The sequence below is a fragment of the Dysidea avara genome, chromosome 2, assembly GCF_963678975.1.
Source record: "Dysidea avara chromosome 2, odDysAvar1.4, whole genome shotgun sequence".
NCBI classification, from domain to species: domain Eukaryota; kingdom Metazoa; phylum Porifera; class Demospongiae; order Dictyoceratida; family Dysideidae; genus Dysidea; species Dysidea avara.
The window spans coordinates 23,371,964-23,389,969 of record NC_089273.1 but is presented as its reverse complement, the minus strand read 5'-3'; the positions used below and the strand labels follow the sequence as shown (position 1 = coordinate 23,389,969).

Here is an 18,006-nt window from a genome sequence, read left to right as displayed (position 1 = left end):
TTAGGTAACCATGTAACAAGGTACCTACCAGCCATATGTCTTGATTTATATAGTAACTGTCAGGTAACTGACAAAAAAGATTCAAAGTTATAATGTCACAGTGAAAGCAACACAAATTTGGGGTAGCATGGTTAGATTAGGTAACCATATAACAAGGTAACTACCAGCCAAATATCATGAATTACATAGTAACTGTCAGGTAACTAAAAAATTCTAAGTTATATTACCACAGTGAGAGCAGCACGAGTTTTGGTTAGCATGGTTTGATTAGGTAACCATATAACAAGGTAACTACCAGCCAAATATCAGGAATTATAATAATAATATAATTATAATAACTGTCAGGTAACTAAAAAATTCTAAGTTATATTGCCACAGTGAGAGCAACACGAGTTTTGGTTAGCATGGTTACATTAGGTAACTATGTAACAAGGTAACTACCAGCCAAATATAATGAATTAATTAGTAACTATCAGGTAACTGAAAAAATCAGTTATAATGCCATAGTGGGAGCAACACGAGTTTGGGGGAGCATGGTTATACTAGGTAATCATGTAACAAGGTAACTACCAGCCAAATGTCATGGTCTATACAGTAACTGTCAGGTAACTGAAGAAAAATATTCAAAGTTATAATGCCACAGTAAGAACAGCATTAAACTTAGCTGAAAAAGTTCAAAGTTGCAATGCCACAGTTAAAGCAGTATGAGCTTGGGGTAATATGGTTATATTAGGTAACCATGTAACAAGGTAACTACCAGCCAAATATCATGATTTATACAGTAACTGTTAGGTACCTGAAGAAACAAATTCTAAGTTACAATGCCACAGTGAGAGCAGCATGAATTAGCATAATTATAGTAGGTAACCATGTAACAAGGTAACTACCAGCCAAATATCATGATTTATACAGCAACTGTCAGGTAACTGAAGAAAATATTCAAAGTTATAATGCCACAATAGGAACAGCATGAAACGTAGCTGAAAAGTTCAAAGTTGCAATGCCACAGTGAAAGCAGCACGAGTTTGGGGTAGTATGGTTATATTACATGTAGGTAACCATGTAACAAGGTAACTACCAGCCAAATGTCATGATCTATACAGCAACTGTCAGGTAACTGAAGAAAAAATTCAAAGTTATAATGCCATAGTGGGAGCAACACGAGTTTGTGGAAGCATTGTTATATTAGGTAACCATGTAACAAGGTAACAACTACCAGCCAAATATCATGGTTTACATAGCAACTGTCAGGTAACTGAAGAAAACAATTCAAAGTTATGATGCTACAGTGAGAGCAACATGAATTTGTGATAGCATGATTTTATTAGGAAACCATGCAACAAGGTAACTACTAGCCAAATGTCATAATTCATATAGTAACTGTCAGGTAACTAAAAAAATTCAAAGTTATACTGCCATAGTGGGAGCAACACGAGTTTGGGAAACATGGTTATATTAGGTAACCATGTAAGAAGGTAACTACCAGCCAAATGTCATGATTTATATAGTAACTGAAAAAAAATTCAAAGTTATAATGCCATAGTGGGAGCAACATGAGTTTGGGGAAGCATGGTTATATTATGTAACCATGTAACAAGGTACCTACCAGCTATATGTCTTGATTTATATAGTAACTGTCAGGTAACTGATGAAAAAATTCTTAGTTATAATGTCACAGTGAAAGCAACATGAGTTTGGGGAAGTATGGCTATATTAGGTAACCATGTAACAAGGTAACTACCAGCCAAATGTCATGATTTATATATAATAGTAACTAGCAGGCAACTGAAAAAAATCAAACATATTTCAAAGTTAATGCTACAGTGGGAGAAACACTGGTTTTGGACAGCATGAGTATATTAGGTAACCATGTAACAGGGTAACTACCAGCCAAATGTCATGATTCATATAGTAACTGTAAGGTAACTGAAAAAAATTCTAAGTTATAATGCTATAGTGGGAGCAACACGAGTTTGGGGAAACATGGTTATATTAGGTAACCATGTAACAAGGTAACTACCAGCCTAATATCATGAATTAATTAGTAACTGTCAGGTAACTGAAGAAAAAATTCAAAGTTACAATGCCACAGTGAGAGCAGCATGAATTTGGGATAGTATGGTATTATTAGGTAACCATGTAACAAGGTAACTACCAGCCAAATGTCATGATTCATATAGTAACTGTCAGGTAACTAAAAAAATTCAAAGTTATAATGCCACAGCGGGATCAACATGAGTTTTGGGGAAGCATGGTTATATTAGGTAACTATGTAACAAGGTTATCTGACAGTTACTATATGAATCATGACATTTGGCTGGTAGTTACCCTGTTACATGGTTACCTAATATACTCATGCTGTCCAAAGCCAGTGTTTCTCCCACTGTAGCATTAACTTTGAAATATGTTTGATTTTTTTCAGTTGCCTGATAGTTACTATTATATAATATAAATCATGACACCAGCCAAATGTCATGATTTATATTATATAATAGTAACTATCAGGCAACTGAAAAAAATCAAACATATTTCAAAGTTAATGCTACAGTGGGAGAAACACTGGCTTTGGACAGCATGAGTATATTAGGTAAGCATGTAACAGGGTAACTACCAGCCAAATGTCATGATTCATATAGTAACTGTCAGGTGACTGAAAAAAAATTCAAAGTTATCAAGACTCACGGTAAGTCGCGCTGCCAAGAAACTACGAAGCGCACGCCCAATTAAAAGACGCGCGGTCACTATTGTGAGTTATTTAAGTATAGGGACGGTTTCGCAACATTAGCCCTGGATTAACGCAACATCTCTCAATAGATTTGTATTGCGTTACGAGTAAAAAAAATCTTCAGGAGTCGTCATCATCATTGTCTTGCGACCTCGAAAAAATATAAAAATAGGCGTATTTACACATATTTCGCTTTATTTCTCTACCTTATGCTACTTACAGTCACGTTATACCAGTCAACATAGCCGTGTTTGTACAGTCCGTATAGCACTGACATTCTGGTTTGTCCATATACGCGTATTTTCATCGATCAAACCTCTAATCCCTACAATAACTTTTAAATACACGATGTTGACACAAGCCCTATTGTCTGATAAACAAGTTGTGAAAGCTTACAAAACCGTAAGTTCCCTAGGGAAGGCGTTTTAAGCAGAAATCTTTTAAATTTCATTTAGTACCACGCCTCATGCGAGAGTTGATACTTGGCAGATGTCTTATAAATAAGGTATGAAAGCGTGAAGAACGTAGTCACTAGAGAAGGTGTTTCGAGCATATTTCTTGTTCCACACCACACATGGTGTGTTGAACTTGCTTAACATTTGTGACTTGTCAACTCGCTTCTCAAGCTTCAGGTAGAGCTCAAGCCAGCTTGTTAGCTACACACCCTAACCACTCCCATTGTGGCTTTCATCATACATGTCACTTAATATCAAGACTCACGGTAGTGAGTCGCGCGGCCAGTAAAGCAGAAACGCGCGCCGCAGACAATAAATGACGCGACCACTACGTGAGGATTTTACAAGAACGAACGTTCTCAAATTTGGCCTTCCTGTAATCCACCCGTCACTTACGCTATCCCTCTGAAACTCTGGAGTTGAACTCATCGTGTCACTAGTAACTACCACACAAGCAGTGAAGCAAATCCATGCCGATTGTTTCGTGATCGAGATTGCCGACATGAAAGGGGACGTTTCATTTTTTTTATTTTTTTTTATCGCATGCGGTTAGACGCAACCGCAGGTGTATGCCTTGCGTTCCTTTGTGCATTCCGAACATTGATCGCCCTGTTATCGCTTCAGTATTCACTCAATCACCTCAAGATTCACATCATCGATTTCACCATACATGATTACCCTACAGTCGTGATTTCAGCACCAAACGAAGTTTCAGTCGTCCTCAGTCGACCTAGAGGCCAAATACAAATCCCAGATTGTTGTTTTCCGCAATACTCGCTTGGCATGTAGGGCAATGTGTCTTTAAACTGTTCTGAAAGTTTCGTTCAGATTGAAACATTTGTTTTCGAGAATGGCTAGTTTGAAATTTGAATTTAGTCGCCCCCACGTCATTTGCTCTCTAAGAATTTTACTCGGAATTTAAAGAATGACGCAGAGCACAACTGCGGTCTCTGGGTATTGATGAACTGGCGCTCTATGTAGTTAATCAGTACATATAGCCACCAAGAAGTGTGCTGCCATAGATTATAGTCCATAGATATAGCTAATCTATGGTGCTGCATACCATCCTTCGTTTTGAAATTAGTCGCCCCCACATAATTTGTCCTCTAAGGGCGCGGCTTAAAGAATGACACAAGAGTACAACTGCGGTTACCAGTTGTTGACACAAGCTGTGAGTAATTAGCACATGTAGCTAGCTTAAAAGGAAGTGTGCAAAATCGCCTAATACAATTGTCACCATGCATTATTGCATTTTATAGCACCCCCACACAAAATTACACATGTAATTACAACATACAGAGGAGACACATGAATACCAAACACTTTTCACAACAATAATGTAAGAATTGTACAATAATGACTGTAATATAACTGCTATGCAAATGTTTTCCAGTGGCCCGCCATGGTAGCAAGTCTCACATGACGGCATGTATATTCATCCAAACACAATGGGAGTAACGAGTGAGTATGATGACAACAAGTTGGTATGACTCCATTTGTAGAATCCAGATGAGTGGGTGTGGCTCCAGTATGTCTAAACGGTTAACAAACATTCCTGTTATAAATACGTGCTAGAGTTGCAATATAATAGTATAGTATTTAAATGCAATAATACATAGTCTCCATTGCATCACTATCAAACGACACTAAGTGGAGGATATTGTTGCATCTCTAGTATGTACACTCTATCAGTACAACCTATCTTAATGGCCACTAGTATAGAAAGACAACCACTCTTGAAAAGCCAATTCCAATTGAGAATTTATACACTGTTACCTGCTGAATGAGTGAAGGTGGCAATAAACAAGTTCCACCGTAATTTATACACGTGATCTGATCCTGTATATTCTGTCAGTGGATGAGATCCACTTGGCCAGGACAAAATGTGACTCAAGTGCCCTGGATGATCCATACTCAACCAACTTATGACCCAGTGGCACAATGGAACTGACTATTTATAGAGAATACAATTACATTTATTTCTAAGATGTGTGGATGTGTGGACACATTACAACACATTACATGTACATACAAGACACGCTACGTACTGTTTTAGCATTTCAAGTCACCACATTATACACGTACCAGTCAACAATGCTTCATAGTGCCCATCAGTAAACCTGAAGAAAAGTTACGAAAAATAAAAATTCTCATAAGTACAATGAAACCTCATTAATATGGCAGGCTGTGGGACCAAAAAATTTGGCCTGAATAACAAGGTGGCCTTATTAATGAGGTCATAAGTAATGCTTAGCTATATTTGGGACCTACTAGAGGTGGCCAATATAATGAGGTGGTCTTATTAAAGAGGTGGCCACTAAGTGAGGTTTCACTGTACATATAGTTCACAATATTGTGAACAATATTAATGGTTAACAATATACACTGAAACCTGCAGGTCACTTCTTGTGGAAGATTGCTCTCTACACAAAATGACACATTCAGAGATTGTATTTAGATGGATGATACAGTAAAGCATTGTGACTTCAATACTCGTGATGTGTCACTGCTAGGCAGCAACCATATACACGGCACTGCCACATCGCACTTGCTCGCACACACAATTTTGCTAACGATTTTACAAATTGATAATTAAGGGGTGTGGCAACTAGCTGTTTCCCTTCTGTACAAGTGGCCACCAAGACAGGTCCACTGTGGATGAAAGCCAGGCATTAGATATTTGGTATTTCATGTGTTGAAGACATTCCAGGGCTTCTGGTAGTCTCAAATCTCACCACAGTTTAACTCAGGCAGTGTTGTGGTCACCACTAAACTACTGGAATGCTGTGTTATGTTCATCTTATGCTTGGCTACTATATTGTAGAACTGAAATGGATACTCTGAAAAATATATCCTATGGATAATGACTTCATCACTTTCTTCATCAGGAGCTTATAAGGACCAACAGTGAAACTTTTTACACTTGGGGCTGACAGTCAACTGCCTATGTCTGAAGCAGTGCTTTTGGTGCTCTAACAGATTGGCTGCCCCCTTGCTGCCAGCACTCACTGTCTCATACGCTGTCATACACTAAATCCATCTCTATAGCCAGTTAGAACAGCATGCTTCTTACCTTTTTTTAAGGCCGCATAATGCAGCCACCTCTTTAAAAGGCAAGGTTAGAAAATTTTGTCCCTACGGCCTGAATAATGACCAGTTTTCACTGTACTATTAGTGATTAGTGATCATGGGGGATTATTTATTAAGATACTAAGATATACAAACGCTACAACCTCTAAATATAGCAGTAAATTTTTTACCCTGGTCCAATGTCTCATAATAATCGTGACTTCGTGAGAGACTCTACTGTGACAAATACATGTTTATCATGATATGTGCTAATCGCCTTTTTACAATTAAGTTTTACAACACAAATACATGTATAGTTAAACTCACCAATTGCGACTAAATCCCTTCAACACGAAAAGACAAATAATGAGACAACCTTGGAGACAACAGCCACACAAGCCTATTCTGGTGCGTTTATTTAGTAGTAATATAAATTTTAAAGGCGTTTATTTACAACAGGACATAATTACGCGCCCCTCTATTGTCTCTGTACATACTTGCCTTTTCTCATTTCATTTCACAAGATCTCTTGGCAGGGGCGTAGCTTCTTCACTTGAATTAGTCAATGCTTGAAGTAGATCGAGATACTCTAATAAAACAGTCACATTTCTACAAGTGCCATATTTTTATATTGTAAAGTCTGTAAGTAGCTAGTAATTTAAACTATACAATCCGATGCTAAGCAGAAGTTGTAACTATGCTAAATATTGATTGCTGTGTTCAGCGGTGGAGCAAGTAGTTGATATGAGGGGGGCTGGGCTGACCCAGACTTATTTCTATAGTTTAGTAAGGTGAGACCAAAAAAAAAAAAAAAAAAAAAAGGTCGCAACCAACTGACAAGAGCTTCCACCTCACCAGCTACCATTTCTAGCTGATAAACTACATAAAAATCCTTACATAGCTCGCTACACACTGAATACTTTATTAGAGTGACTGCTCTATTAGAGTATCTCGATCTTTATCACGGTTTTCAGCCCCACTCCAAGAAAGATAATTTCGGTGTGATATCATTCTGAGGGGGGGCTAAGCCCCCCCCCCCCCCCCCTTTCCGCCGCCTATGGCTGTGTTACAGCTGTTTTGTGACTGCTCTAATAGAGTATCTTGATCGTTTCAATGCAGTACAAGATGAAAGGCAAAGTGTTGTTAAGGGTTTACTAGTTAAAATGGGTGTTAGTTGACTGCAGTTGCATGCCACTAACAGGGCCGTCCAGAGAAATTAGAGGGCCCAGGGAAAAGAGTTAAAGAGGGGCCCAGGGGCAAGGAAGGGTCTAGATCCTGACTGCTCTATTAGAGTATATCGATCTTTCTTTAAACAGGTATTCAAGTGGCCCCTTTCAGGCTGTGGTAGGGGGAAAAATACCCCAGTTACCCCCAATGTGGGCGGCCCTGGCCACTAAAATTACAGTTATATTTTAATATTCTGTCACTGTAATCTGGGGTTTCTGTCAAAACCATGGAAACTACTGACTCACCTACTGTTATCAACAGTGCATTGCTTATTCTAACAAAAAGTATTGAAATCCCATCCAAAAACAGCTTATAGCTGTAAAAAAAGTGCACGTCCAAGTAAAGCAGAGTTAACTGCGACAAAAAGTAATGATATCATAATGCGGCCATGTGCGAGGTGTGCAAGTTGTAATATTAGCTAATCAGATAATACAATGTTATTGTTAAAGTGTTAATGAGAACTATGTGATGCTGCTAGTTTTGAAGTGTGTGAGCATCTTCATAAATGCCACATAAATTTAATTCTCAATAAAGCAATGTGTATAGATTCTCTGATAGTAATAAATAGTTTGAGTTTGGCCGCCTTTCCTGTATACAGCAATGCTACGAACAAAGGAAAGGTGGCCAAACTCAAACTATTTATTACTATCAGAGAATCTATACACATTGCTTTATTGAGAATTAAATTTATGTGGCATTTATGAAGATGCTCACACACTTCAAAACTAGCAGCATCACATAGTTCTCATTAACACTTTAACAATAACATTGTATTATCTGATTAGCTAATATTACAACTTGCACACCTCGCACATGGCCGCATTATGATATCATTACTTTTTGTCGCAGTTAACTCTGCTTTACTTGGACGCGCACTTTTTTTACAGCTATAAGCTGTTTTTGGATGGGATACATGTTACATAATAAAATACATCACATTAATTGCTTGTGATATTAACAATAAAATTCTGACTATAAAAATGCGATAGTGACGTAGTAACCTATGAATTAAGTTTATTTCCATCACAACTGTATGCCTCATCCTGGAAAAAAGATCATAAACAATAATACTAAGATCTTAACAGGCAGGATGAATCTCACTGTTGACCTCGATATTACTTTGGTCCCACCACAACAGTATAATCCGGAAATATTTGAGATCACAAATGATAACAGAGCCACGATTATTTGGTATTCGCTTTGTACACCTTGTCAACAATCCTGCCACAAGATAATACTGGAATTTGAGCTACTAGAAGTTTCACCTGACGGGTCTCAGTGAATTGGCACTGCTTACACATACGTCTAAAATACCCATTGAGAATCAGTGTGTGTCGATGCTGATCTAATCCTTGAACTAATCACTTTCGTTAACCTCCAGCACCAAATGAACTTGCTTGATATCTGATGACACAAGAGACCAGTCCCCTAACAAGCAGGCACTGAAATAAAAAGAGAATGTACAAAAAAATTAACATGCCAGTACAGAGTGACAAGCAGGCATCAAATACAATGCACCTAAAACCTGAGGACAATGGAACCTCTCTTATCTGGGCAGTCCAGTACATACTACTGTATCAAAAATGTCTTAAACTGTACTAAAGTGAAGTAGTGTTATTGCTATCACACTGTGAAAAAAGAGGGATATAAGATGGTATTTCCAGTGGCTTATTGAATACAAAAAAGCTTGGTATAACCTGTATTATACTAACAATCTCATGTAAGACTTCAGTTAATGTGTTAAATATACTGAAACCATATATGTGATGGTATAGTGTTGGCATTATATTAGATATAAGCTATTTGAGGTAATGTGGTAAATAAACTGAAACCATATATGCAATAGTATAGTATGGATTATACTAAAGTATAAAATGAGTATAATACAGGATTTATATTAAGGCTTATTTGTATTCAATAAGCCACTGGAAATACCATATTATATCCCACTTTTTGCACAGTGTCAGTTAGTGCTGTGCAGTTTAGTGTGCAGAATTAAAGTCACTATGGAGCATTCATGGTCCCTCCCCTAGTTGTAAAAATACATTATCACCTAGCAACCAAGTGGTAGTTATCATTAATAGAATAAACAAGCCATCAAAGAGCTTTCAACTGCAAACTTCATTATGGTCAATAAACTACAAGCCACATGAATAATTTAGGCTGTACAGACAATAAAAGTTCCCAGATAATAGAGGTTTCTGAAATGGAGGTGTCTGGATAATAGAGGTGTCTGAATAATAGATGTCCAGTTGAGGGAGAATTGCAACAACACAATTCCTCTGTATGTTAACTAACTTGAATTTATGAAACTCTCTTTGATCTGAGTTCTTGTATGGTACCAAGTTATGCAAGACCACATCCAACTGCTACTGGCTAAACTGCTACAACTAGATGGCCTACGAAAACCAACAAGTGGGTATTAAATACAATATGCCTAAAATCTGGGTACTGGAAAATATCACTATGCACCACATGTAAGCTGACCGGGGTATTAAAGTTTGGTCGCACCACAACAGTATGTATGCCTGATCCTAAAAATTCAGAAAAAATACCTGAGATAATAAACTATACATTCCTTAGTATGTAGACTGACCTGGAAATTCACAACACCCTTGATATGTCACTACAGTCCATGTAAACTTGACAACTGAGAACTACAAAAGAACACAATAGATGGTACAATTCCTCTACATATAAACTGACCTGAAATTCATCACACTCAGTTTCTGCCTGGTCACAAGTTATGTCATGTACCATGACTATATCCAACTGCTACTGCTAGTAGGTGAACCACATGCTATGACCAGATTACCTGTAAAAACTCAAAGGTGGGCATTTAATACATATAGCTATTACACCTAAAAAACTGTCACTTTTTACACAGAGGAGGGTGTAAACACCTTAAGCACCATTAAAATGAATTATGTAAACACTTGTTTATCAGCATCATCTAAATGTGTGGACGATGTAACAAAGCGTGACATCATTGTTTTACTTTCAATAAACATACCTGGTTAGTGATAAACTCACTACGCACGAAATAGTGTTTCATTGATTTTGCCTGAAAAATTAAGCGCCTTTGTGAAACTATTTACATCACCTTAATCCTTACATGAACAGTGTTGGGAGTAACGCATTACGTAATATTAATACTTTTGTGGTAACTAAGTAATATAACGAAATACGCTATAAAAACGGGTAATGTAACTCAAGTTACTTTACTTACAAATGTAACGCATTACCTAAGTAATATAGTTACTGTGACGAGTCTAATATTATGTAATATTATTACTACAAGTAACAAAGTTACTAATCTTGTTAGTTATCCTCTGAGTAACGCATAGCCACAACAAAGTAACGAAGCCTACCGAATAAAGCTTATTCACCAGCTTCTTACTTATAACCAAGATTTGCACATTGTCCAACAACACAATCATGTCACATGATAAAGTGGTAGTTTCACACGTGACAGCTTAAGGCTGCAATGGCGGATCCAGGATGGGGCATTTGGGGCAAATGCCCCCCCCCCCCTCCACCTTGTGGAGGAGCCAGCCATGCTTCTGATTAAAACAGCTAGTAAATTTTATGTCAGGCCAACCGAAATCAGTTTAAAACTTACGAAAATATGCAAATTTTACTAGCATTTATTACAAATTCACCTGAGACCAAAGCGAACCGAAGTCAAACTAATTGTAAAATAGTCACCCAGCACCTTCGTGCGTACTAAGCGCCTCTAAAAATAATTATCGTGTTGCTGTTATTTAAGACATTCAGAGCCTTTTAAATAGTTTTAAGACTTCACAACCATCTGAAAAGGCCAAAATGGCAAATATCAACAGTGAGACACCACTAAGAGGTGATTATTTGCTGCTTTAAAAAAGCAGCACTGAACTATAGAGAATATGGTTCTCCCCATGCATGCAACCACCTACAACTTACCCTGTTTGTGCCCCTCCCCTAGCCAGCTCCTGGATCCGCCCCTGGGCTGTGGACACAAAGTAACATAATATGTAATATTATTACAGTTAGTTTAGTTTATGGGTAATATGTAACTGTAACTAAATAGCTCAGTTGCAAGTAATATGTAATTAGTTACTTTTACAAAGTAACTTTCCCAACACTTACATGAAGCATGATCTAAATATCTAGTAAACCCCACTGAACCCCACCATTTGCTGGTTTTGTATTGAGACTATTGAGGTTCATGTGAGATTTTGGACAGAACTATGCAATTAAGGTAATATTTTTTTAGGTAGCGTCTAAAGCGCTTCTGCCCTCCTTTGCTTTTTACACAAACGACACATTTGGGGATTTAAAGACTACACAGACACCTGATTAGACAGGTTTCACTGTACATCAATTCAGTCATTTAGACCAGTATGCAGTGTGAATGAGTACATACAAACATTATTCACGTTATTCACGGAACTCAACTGAAATATTATTGCATAATTCAATGAACAACATTACTTGTGATCACAATGTTATAGCATAACTAGTGTTTGTGTTACTTGTACTTGATTTGAGTTTGTATTTCAACGACCAAGGGCTATTTAGTATACTAGCAATACCTTTCGTAAATACAATTCCTAAAGGGAACTAGTGGTGATCTATATACGAACAACTTGAGAGTTCCACACTTTGTGTATGTAAATAATATGATGCTGCTTGACAATGTACTGTAATACAACATGCATGTTCGGTCAGTTATAGTCTACACATCCATCTGCCTTGCAGATGATAAGCACATACATTATTACAACTTTTGTCCAACCACGGACACATTATGGAGTATTATTATCATCTAGTGACAGTTAGATATTACTTAATGTTCTCTTCCTTCACAGTTCTTATGCACCCCTCAGCCCCTGGCCCAATATCTTGATTTCAGCGTCATCTTTATGCGGCGCTTATTATATGATTCGTTACTATGCTTCCGCACGAGTACTTTAGCGGACCAGTGTCACGATTTATCTACTTAATGATCTGGAATGGATTCAAGTACAGAGAGATAATGTGGAACACCAGCAAATACGGGATACCTAAGTGGTTTGTCAGCTGCCCGGGTACCCAGCTACCCTTGGATCGCCGCGGATCACTGGGCAGAGATGTAAGAGGATTAAGAGCGGTAGAAATATGATACAACCGGTCCTTTACAATTGTACATTATATTACTCCTGTCGATATGCATCTGTGAAATTTTGTGGCAGCTATAAAATGGAGTAATATTTTGATTAATGTAAAAGTGAGTTGGACAACTATTAAAACTTTGCATGCATGTACACACACATGCACAAGGAGATGCCACAGCCTCCTCCTTCGCAAAAAGTGAAATACAGATACTAAATGATTCTACCACTCAGATTTAGTAGTGTGTGCCAATCACGTTCACACACAAATCACCTTGGCAATGCAATGCTTTTGAAGGGTAATCATCTGACATAACTAGCAATTACATACACTGTCTAATTGAATTCCTTTTGAGATTATTTAGTATCTGTATTTCACCAGTTGTAGACACTTACTTTTGCGAAGGGGTGGATGGTACGAGACTAACTTGCTGCATGGTCTACCAAAGTCAATATACAATCAAGATGAGACTTGAGACTACACAATATTGTTACTAGTAGCAATGAGTCAAAATCTCAAGGCATACGGAGGGTTCAAATGTAGTGTGCAACACAGGCCAGCATGATACTCCCTTGCATATACATGTATGATTGATGGTTTAAAAGTGAAATAAAGCTAAATAGTTCAGAGTGACCAGTGCATACTTTTAGTTTCTTACACACAATCTTGTATGTAACAGAAAATATCTACTAGGTTACATGAGTTTTGTACTTCCAAGGCAGGGGCAAGTTTCAGGAAACCCCTTTACAAAAATTCAAACCGCAGGTATACAGAAATCATGGATCTTTCATGAAACAGGAGCCTTTGCCTTGTAAATAATGTTTGTCGTACAATAGCAATGCTTGTTCTGAAGAATATTTTTTGGTGAGAAACTCTAATAAAGCAGTCAAGTAATTATAATACTCTAATATAAGTCACTTAGCTGTAGAGAAAACTCTTTTCAAAATTACTGTGTATGTCCTGTAAGGTGACATGATAAAAAGGAAGCATTGCTTGTACAAAATACAAACAATGTCAAACATTACTAAAGGCATATCATGTTATATCATCTTCCTCACTATCAGCGAAAGCCAATATTTGTGTACTTGTACTTATTAGTAGTGTACTTATTAGTAATGTTGCAGGGTAAATGAGGCGAGCAGCTTGTTACTACCAACTGGATTGAACATACCTGACTCTAGAGTCTGATCAAAGTTTGTAACTCATCACCTACATGTCAAGCAGTTGTGAAAACTATTCACAAGCAAGGAACCCAACTGAAATATTATTGCATAATTCAATGAACAACATTACTTGTGATCACAATGTTATAGCATAACTAGTGTTTGTGTTACTTGTACTTGATTGAGTTTGTATTTCAACGACCAAGGGCTATTTGGTACACTAGCAATACCTTTTGTAAATACAATTCCTAAAGGGAACCAGTGGTGATCTACGAACAACTTGAGAGTTCCACACTTTGTGTATGTAAATGATTCATCATGATGCTGCTTGACAATGTAATGTAATATGACATGCATGTTTGGTCAGTTATAGTCTACACAAGCACATACATTATCACAACTTTTGTCCAACCACGGACACATTATGGAGTATTATTATCATCTAGTGACAGTTGGATATTACTTAAATGTTCTCTTCCTTCACAGTTCTTATGCACCCCTCAGCCCCTGGCCCAATATCTTGATTTCAGTTTCTCAGAATGCTTGTGAATAAGAAAATATACATTTAAATCCAAGAAATATACGAAATAGTCCATACCTCTCTCAGTGCTATTACATTGGCTGAACATAGTTTGACGCTAAACAAACAAGAAAGTAAATCATGAAATTTAATGATAAAATAATACTCATATTTTCCCTAATGGTGCACTACGGCCAGTCCCATATAATTATATCATACACACTGTAGTTGCTAGATACGGTATAGAGTCGTACAACAGAAATAAATGCCGGTTTCACAGGAACTCCTAGTACAAAACAGTGAAGCAAAAGCATTTTACAGCATTCCTTTAAACTTGAAATCTATGTGGAATATATCAAGAAGAGAATATCTCAAGTTGATCCCAAGGAATATGATTTTTGGTCTTGTAAATTATAGTCACCAGTCTTGTGGCTAGGGTAAACACTTGCCTGAACATAATAAGTGTCCGGGCCATAATTGACGATACAGTACTTGAAATCAGGACATGTACCTTTACACGGTTAATAGTTTCATTTGTAGTTATTTAGACCTATAAAATTAGGACACTTTGGGTATACTAGCATCACTAAAGTGCTAGTTTCGTCCCTGATTAGGAACAGTGTATGACACATAATCAAATGTTTTGGAAATTATTGGCTCAGTTCTACATACTACATGCGTGCACAGCATATACACACATGGTTGAAATAAGGTCATCTACGTCACATCTTGTCTGAGCTCAGTGGGTCACTTGGGCAGGTAATCCAGATCTGACCCATTTTAAGGACTGACCTGGATTGAGGGCTGGGTAAAATTTCATGAAATTTTTGCCTGTTATGCTCTTCAGTGTTCCCAATGTGCTCAAAAACATTTCTTACAATTATCTTTCAAAGTTTTAATCAGTGATTGCTCAATTAGAGTAATTGACTACAAAGTGACTGTTCTATTAGAGAGTAAGCTTTGGACAATGCATTGGAGTGCCTGATTGCATTTTCCACTGACTGCTCTATTAGAGAGTATCAGTAGTATTCATAACATCCACCTAATATGCTACCATTATGCTGGTGCAGCACTCCAGCCTATCAGTAGTGAGCCACACAAGCACACACGCACGTACACAGTTTAATAGTTACCAATGTGTTATTAATGAACATGCAATATAGCTACAGTTTAATAGGAAACTTACAATTAGTCCTCAAACGTGGATTAAGGCTATGTATTGAAAAACCTTTAGAGAAAATGGAGATACTCTAACAGAAAAGTCTGACGTACTCTAATAGAGCAGTCAAAAGTACTCTAATACAATATTCATAACAGAATACAATTTTAAAAATGGGTGTTAAAAAATGTTGAAATTTAAAGTACCTATAATTGGAAATGTATTTGGTCACTGCAATATATATCTGACCAGCCACAAATCATGAGGAACCAAGTACAAATTGAAATAGTTATTATTCATGAAATCAAAAATCTAGTAAATTTGAAGCACTCTCTAAATCTGTCAGTGACTGGGAGCACAGCCCCAGACCTCTGTACCTCACTGATAAATCTGGAAGCCACTTTGGAAATATCCTGGATACGCCCCTGGAATTGATGAACTTAAAATAAGCAACTATTGTAATTACTTTGTTTGTGGTTACAAATTGTAGCAAGCACTGTGACAACACTGTCAGAACAGACTCCAGTACACACTCAGGTAGTACTAGCACAGTTGATTTCAGATTGCTTTTGAATAATTCACACACGACTTGCAAATGTGATAATATGAATGTCTACTTGCAGTATTTACATGTACACTCCTGGCATTGTTTAACATTAAAGGGGTGAGTATTTATTGTGCTAGCACTAGTATTTAGTTGTATAAGTAAAGGAGCTAGGTTGCAAACAATTCGCTCATATGTTCGAACAATCACATTGTAAATTGTTCAATTGCATGCAGAAAGTAATCTGAAATCGATTGTACAAAGAGGCGTAGCTAAGGGGGGGAAAGGGGGGCATTTGCCCCCCATCACTAAATGATTTTTTAAAACCTTCGTCACAAGTTTACCAGTATTAAACTGACATGCAAATGACTGTAAATTATGTACACTACTACGCGGTATCACCCGGGGTTGCTAGTGAATGCGTACACACAACATTCAACTCGCTCGTGAATCCATCGAACGAAAATATTAGAGACATACTTCTATATTTAGCTTAGATTTCTCGCGTGATAGAACATTTTTGAATCTAAAAAGAGTGACCCGCTTCTCCGCGGCAGGAGTCACAAGTGACAAAGGAGACCAGATGACGCTACGAACCTACTGCCTACGAGGTGATAAAGTGTTAGCTAAATAAATGTACCAAGTTTATTTTATCGAGTCGATCACACTGGACTTTTGTACGTACGGAAGTGCAGTTTGTTTTTACTTTGTCAGTCAGTCAGTCAGGTGGATCAGTCAAGCTTACAAGTTCTGCTAGCAAGACAGGTGGGATTTCGTGCAATATATGGCATTTCAATTTCGCCGAGTGAAGTAAGTGAATACGTCATCCTGTCAGCAGTGTACTAGGACTGCAGCACAGACTGTGGCTAACGTAAAGTAACCTGTATTTACACTAAAGTATTAGCTCTACCGGACTGTGGATGAATTTGTTGGAGTACAGTTGTGGCACGTGCGATGTTGCTCGACGAATATAGCTACCTCGATTGGAAGCAGTCAGTACTGAAATAGTTACGTAGCTAGTTCTTTAAGCTGTAATAATACAACACCGTATGTTGGCTAGCCCACCATTGGGTCATTAGCCTTTTTTGCAATCATGAATGGTTTTGGGTGTTTCGTGGGGTATGCCTGCCCCTCCATCACCTTCTGGCTAGCTACGCCCCTGATTGTACATGATCAAAAAACACTAATATAGTATTTATGTCTCACTTTCAGTTTTACTGCGTTAGTCATAGTAGATTACTAATGGAGTAGGAGAAGAAGTTGAGGAACGGTGACCCATATACTCAACTGAACATTTTCGATGATTCTGATCTACAAAAGTACAGGATGAGATAATGCTCTGTAGTATTTATAACCTTACTTTGCTTAGAGTCTCCCGCTGGCAGCATGCAACCACTGATGCAATGAGATAATTTCATTTTTGCCATTTAATATTCACTCCCCGTGACGTAGCATTTACGTACGTTACTTAACGACGAAAGTTACCGTGGTAACGAATATTACTGAAAATTCCTCTGAAAGTTCGTTCAGTTTGTTCATAAAATAAACTGGTTTTGACAAAGAAGATATTTGAAAAATTGTGATTTATTGTGTCTACACGAACAGGCAGCTTTACTAAGCGGGAGGGTTTTGCAATGCGTTTAATAAACATGAAGGCCGTTCGCAACTGACTGAAACAGATGACCTACTGAAGAATACGAAGATAACGTTTCTACTAGCAATATTCAACTTGGTGTAAAGTAATTTGTAATTTAGATATGGAAAGTGCAGCAAACAGTTTATTTACAGTGCTGTGGAACCACTGGCTGACGGACTTAGTGGCCAAGACGGTGCTAAAGTTACAGTCTCATGGCTGCTTCAAAATGACTGGTACATCAAATAGTGAAATTTCAGATAGTTGAATCTCTTTAATGCCAAGTTTAATGCCTAACTCAGCCAGGTGACGAAGCTATGTATCTAACCTCAGTTTGCCAGCTGTTACAGCAAAGTGTGAGTGTTTACAGTGGCCCGA

At 37.6% G+C, this 18,006-nt stretch overlaps 1 long non-coding RNA gene across 2 annotated transcripts; it reads right to left on the bottom strand.

Annotated features, from left to right (window-relative positions):
• Positions 1-4,410: 4,410 nt before the first annotated feature.
• LOC136246890 (uncharacterized) lies at positions 4,411-7,801 on the bottom strand. Of its 2 annotated transcripts, XR_010696898.1 has the most exons (3): positions 6,577-7,799; positions 5,229-5,300; positions 4,411-4,714 (listed from the first exon to the last, which is right to left on the bottom strand). It is a non-coding gene; the product is annotated as an uncharacterized lncRNA (long non-coding RNA). The 2 variants fall into 2 exon arrangements; XR_010696897.1 differs by having other exon boundaries at positions 4,411-5,300; positions 6,577-7,801.
• Positions 7,802-18,006: the final 10,205 nt, after the last annotated feature.